The sequence below is a fragment of the Otolemur garnettii genome, unplaced genomic scaffold (assembly GCF_000181295.1).
Source record: "Otolemur garnettii isolate 467f Iridium unplaced genomic scaffold, OtoGar3 scaffold00003, whole genome shotgun sequence".
In the NCBI taxonomy this organism is placed as follows: Eukaryota; Metazoa; Chordata; class Mammalia; order Primates; family Galagidae; genus Otolemur; species Otolemur garnettii.
This window is the reverse complement of record NW_003852398.1, coordinates 23,710,536-23,716,311: the sequence shown is the minus strand read 5'-3', so window position 1 is coordinate 23,716,311 and position 5,776 is coordinate 23,710,536. Positions and strand designations below refer to the sequence as shown.

General features: G+C 44.3%; 1 pseudogene; it reads right to left on the bottom strand.

Moving 5' to 3' along the window:
* The window catches only part of LOC100961046, a 21,650-nt pseudogene extending 17,543 nt beyond the window's left edge, over positions 1 to 4,107 (bottom strand).
* Positions 4,108 to 5,776: the final 1,669 nt, after the last annotated feature.

Sequence of the window (5,776 nt, the reverse complement as noted above, 5' to 3'; positions counted from 1 at the left end):
GAGTGGCTAATTTGTGCCAGATACAGAAGTTAGTTCATGGTAAGCAATACAGGCTGGGCCCCTTCTTTCATATGGTTCATAGTCTAGTGAACAGGGACAGAGAATTAAATGAGTATGTTAGCTCTGGTCCTCTTAGAGACAGGTACCAAGAGATTTATCAGAGAACCTGCCCATGAGGAAAAAAGGAGAGGGAGCCAGGGACCCGGGGAGCATGGGAGAAAACATCAGGCCACAGGGCACGTCTGACCCCCCAGGGGAGAAAATGATGTATGTAAGGAACAGCTGTCGGAAACATCTACCAAGCAGTTCTCGCAAAGGTTTGGCCAAGGTGATGAGAGTTTTCGAGCCAAGTCAGCTTGAAACTGAGGAGGTGGCCATTACCAGGAATGGTCCTGCCTTGGGATTCCCTCGGGCTCAGTCAAGAGCTGGGTGCAGCTGGTGAGGAGTGTGGCTTCAGAGCTCAGGTCATTGGATTACTGCTCATTCAGAGATCTTAGTGGTGAATTTCCACAGCCACCATAACAAAACGTGAGCTTCACAGGGAAGTCTGGGGAGAAATAGGAGCAGGGCCACTGCAGGACTTCCCTGAGGAAAGGGCATCCCTCCCTAGGAGGGGACAAAAGCTGGGGAGAGTGTTTCAGGGAGGGAGAATGGTGTGTGAGAGAGAAAGCACAGAATTGCTGAAAGAAATCACCTGAATTCAGTCTGACTTGAACAGAGCATCTGAGGGCAGTGGGAAAAGAATGAACAAAGGGTTGGGTGGAAAGGTTGCCAGGGATCACATCTTAGCCTTGGATGTCATATGAGCAGTTTCAGTTTTATTTCAAGGGCGATGGGAAGCATTTTAAGCATGAAATGGGGGTCGGAGGAAGGAGAGCAGGACTTGAGTAATGTCATTATATTTTCACTTTCCAAATAATGTTCTCATGGCTGGGTGGAGAGTAAAGGGGTCAGAGAGTTAGGAGGCTCTTAGAGTAATGGTGCTGGGACTGTGGCACCGCGTACAGTCATTTGAGCCATAATTAGGGGATGTACCGGCAGACTGCCAATTTAATGAAGGTTGTAGAGAGAGAAACCAAAGAGGACAGCCAGATTTCAGTCTTCTTCGCCGTGTGACACAAAGAAATTGCTTAAACTCTTTAGGCTTTGGTTTCCTGCTCTAAAAAGTGAGGCAGTAATATCTAATTCAAAGGGTTGTTTTGAGGTTAAGTAATGTAAATAATGTATCTAACACAGGACTTAGTGTATAAATGTTCCTTCTCTCCTGATTCCCCCTGTATGTGTTCGTACTGGAGAATCAAGTTAACTGTCTAGGAAGTTTAACTTTCTGTCTCTCTCCAATTCATCTTCCTGTTTGCCTGTCCCTTCATCTCTCCTAGAGCTTTACTTTGTGTAGGAATCAACACGGCTCTAACTTCAGAGTCTTAATGTAGTCAATCATTTTATTAATTCTTCTGCTAGGAAATCCATACCCACAAAACAAAAGATTCAGAGTTAAGTTGTGACAAATCTATAGCCAATACCAAAATAATTTTCTCTTGGGTGTGTGTCTTTCTTTGCTATTTTTTTTCTCTTTTTGAGTCTTAAGCTAATTGACTCAACAAGAGAAGAACTACTGGGATTTTATTGATTTTAAAAAAGTTTCTGACTGCCTCTTGCTATATGGATCTCCAGAACGTCTATGCTTTGCTCCTTTTTTGAGCCTCAATGAAGTCCCCTTTTACCCTGAGGACAGCCCATGTCTGCTGCTGTAGCCAGAGTCAGTTTCTCCTGCCTGGTCATAGAACCTTGAGGTGCTCACACCCTCAGGACTTGTTTCCAATTATCTTAACATAAAGAGCCTTCCCTTGGGGCAGAGAGCCAAGCACACTTGTCACTGCTGTGAAGCCTGTTTAGGATGCTATGTCCAGGCAATTCTAGGCTGCTCTCAGCAAATCTGAAACCCTGCCCTGGACCTGAGGTTATTGAAACAAGACCAGGTTATGACATTTTGTTGTACATAGAAACCAGCTTAGAAGCTTGTTAAAATACAGATGTCTGTGCCTCAACCTGGGTACTCTGAATCAACATTTCCTGGATTGGATCTGAAGAATCTTCATTTTTGAGGAAAACACTGTAATCTAGATTTTTCTTTCTAAAAAGTGAAGTTTTCAGATTAGCATCATTCACATCACCTGGGAGTTGTTTAAAATGCAGAATCTCAGGCCCTGCCCCAGACCTACTGAATTCATCTGAATTTTTAAGAAGAACCCCAAGTGATGTGTCACATCAAAGCTTTTAGAAGCACTGTTCTAGATTAGTGGTCTTTTATTACGGGAGATGTTGCCCTCTCCCATTCAGTTGAGTATCTGGACACATTTTTGGTTGTTATAACAGGAAAGGTGGCACTGCCATCTAAGAAGGTATATGTAGAAGCCAGAAACTCTGGAAACATCCTGGAATGAACAAGACATCCCCCAGAATCAAGTAGTATCAAGCCAAAAATGTCAACAGTGCTGATGCTGAGAAATTCCAGACTAGACAATTATAATGAAGGTGGGAGATTAGTCTGGGGAGCCAGCCATCTTCAAAAGCTTAGAAGTAGCAGCTACTAACCTGAGAGTTAATCTGAAGTCTGTGAAGTAGGCTCTAATTCTCACACTAAAATGGGTGGATTCTGGGACCCAAATGCCTGAGATTGATTCCCAGACCTGCCGCGTAAATGCTGTGGAGTCTTAAGCAACTATGGAAATAAACAAAGATCAACCAAACAAGAGCAGGCCAAGGCTGTTTATATGGGGCTTGCTATAGCAAGTGAGTCAGCCACCACTGCTTGCATTATCAGAGACTCAAAGGTAAGCAGTGGGGTGGGCAAACTTTATACTGGACAAAGGGAAGGCTTGACTGGACACTATTGTCTTGGGGAAGCCAGAGATGGGGTAACTAGAAACCTAGTGAACTTGAACCTATGAAATTGGTTGGAGTGCCTGATCCAGCTTTCTTGAGGTGATTGTAATTTGGAAGGGGAGACAAAAAGTCATGGAAAGTCTCAGTTATTACTCATGTCCTGGCCATTTGGGGCTGATTGTTACAGGTGTTACTGTTTAGCTTTCCCAGAATGTTACTAAAGACGGGCATCAGACTTTCTACAAGTCTGTCTGATAGCAGGCTGGCTTCCTGGGCAGGTTACTGCAGACAAAGGGGAGTTGGTTTCTGGGGAAGGTTGTGGCAGGCTGGAGGTCAAAGTTCATTGTGTGTTCATTATGTACTAATATGGTCTTTTGTGGGGGACATCAGTGTTTCCTCATTGACAGTGTGGTTATAATAATGAGTTGTAGGAAAGATGAAATAAGTTAACTCAGATAGAGCTCTGAAAATTGCAACTAAGAAGGAGTGAGGACTGGGTAAATAATTACCACCATCAGGTACATCTGTCTCTAAACATGTTCTTGAGCGACCTATGCAGCTAGACCAAAGGGTCTGAACATCTCCAAGAATGTTACTAATCAGCAGGAGTTTAGAACAGTGGCTGTAAGCAATGGGGTGTTCATGGCACATGTTAGTGTTTGCAGCTGTAGGGAGGGAACATGGATCTCTGGGAAGCACTATTATGATCAGGAAGCAGGGACTTGTTTCAGAGGCCATGTGGCTGTAATTGCTTATAGCTGTGTGACCTCAGGTATATAGCAGCCAATCTAGAGATTTTTATAAAACAGAGATATTAGCATCTATTAGTGAAGGTGAACTAGCTAATGCATATCAAGCACTTGTCATCACACCTGCCAGACAGCAAGTTCTCTGTAAAGTCAACTTTGTTGTTGTTATTATCATTGCCTCAGCCAGAAGACAAGGCTACTATTGCCCGAGGAACAGAAACCTTCTGTGCGGTGGAAGCTCTCACCCTCTGCGGTTCATTGTCATTCTAGCTGTGCTTCTGTAGTGTTTTGGAATTCTGTTCACAAGTGTTTATCAGTGAACAGGATCCGTGGGAGTGAAGCTTAGAGATTCACATTTTAACTACTCCCAGGTGATTCTTATACACACGGGGGCTATAAAAACCTGCCCCACACTCTCCTACTCTCCACACTGGGTGTGGCGTTTCAAGAAGAAATCCTGGGCCTTCCTCATACTTGCCGTAAGTCACTGGGCTGAACATCCCTTTCCCCTTTACAGTTGAGACAGAGATGATGGATTCTGAGATGCTGAATGAGAACTTCAGGACTAGAGATAGGTGCTTCCTCTCCTAGTTTGTGGGTAAACAATGGTCTGTCTTCTGGGTTCTCTGATACAGAGGTCTTGCAAAGATAGCCCACCCATCTTTCAGGAGGCAGGGGAAGGAAGTGCTGAGGGTCTCTGGGAGCAGACTGAGTCCACAGTGAGACAGTGTGGAATCTTTTAGAAATTTTTCTAATTGTATATGTCCTTTAGATTTGGAGAGCATGTCGGGTGTAGAATAGGTCAGCTACTAGTAATGAAAACAGAGATGACTGCGACCAGTGACCTCTCTTGGACTTAGCTGAGTGAAGTGCTCACTGATACGTCTCAGTGTGACCTTGTAATCAGGAGGAACATGTCAACTCTCTGATTTAGGGGCACAGGCAGCACGGTAAACCTGGACCTAAGGGAGCAGGTGTCTAGAGCATAGCATTCGCTTGGGCTCATTTCTACTGGTTTTTGGCATCTGTGTGTCTTAAAACAGTGCTTCTCAACCTTCCTAAAGCTGCAACCCTTTAATACAGTTCCTGTGGGTCGTAACCCACAGGTTGAGAACCACTGTCTTAAAAGATTCTGACGAGTCTTTTATCCTTGCTGGAATAGTCAGGTAGTCAGGAGCCTTGGGGGAGAGGAACATTCTTGCCTTGTGCTGGCATGTGTTAGTTTTGGTTGATTAGAGACATGTGGTATCAGTCTGGGGAGATGGGGAAAGTGGTGGCAGATGTGGATGATTCAAAGCTGAACTTTATATCTGTGATGGGGCCCTCCTTCCTCTGAGGTAGTTGCCTGAAGCTTTGTTTGCTGATTGTTGAAAACTCAGCTATATCTCTAGGCCGTTCAGGCAGAACATTGCTCCCAGTTCCCTGTGGCAGGAGGATTGCGGGTTCCATTGGAGCCTGGAATTAAGCTTAGGCTAACAGTCCAAAGAAGACTCAGGAAGAGGAAGGGATTAACTGGGACCATCACAGATGCTGTAGGTTCAGGTAGCTGCCTTCAATTATGAGTAGGAACTAGCTGATAGGGAACGGCAAAAAAGAAAAAGACCTGTGTTGGGTGCATCTGTGCCTATTCTGTGCCTGTTTCTCCTTAATGGGGATAATTCTCACCTGATTCCATTATAAATTCCAAGCCCTAGAATTTATAGGATTCCCATTTATTTAGACTGTGATAAAGGAAAATAATTGCCAAGGAGCTTGCTGTGAGATTTGAGTGAAAAGGCATTCTGAGCTCAGGCTCAGAATACAAGGGGCTCATCCTGATGACCTGCATGGAGGAGTTTAGATTCTTGCTGACTCTGTAGAGAATTTTTATTTTTGAACCAGTAAATAGTTGAAGTAGGCGGACTCTTCTGTGTTGGCAGAAACCAGGGTCATCTCTGTGGATTACAAAGTGATTGGGGACCAAAACTTTAGAAAATGGTTGAGACAGATCTGGGGGGGAGAGGAAGAAAAGAGAGAGCCTGGCATTGGAGCCAGCAGTTTCTAAAGAACAAGGAGGTTGAGATGAATGGGGAAAAAATAGGCAAGAGTTCAAAAGAGGGTCTGAAAAGGAAGGACACATCAAGAGGGAGAAATATCTTAAA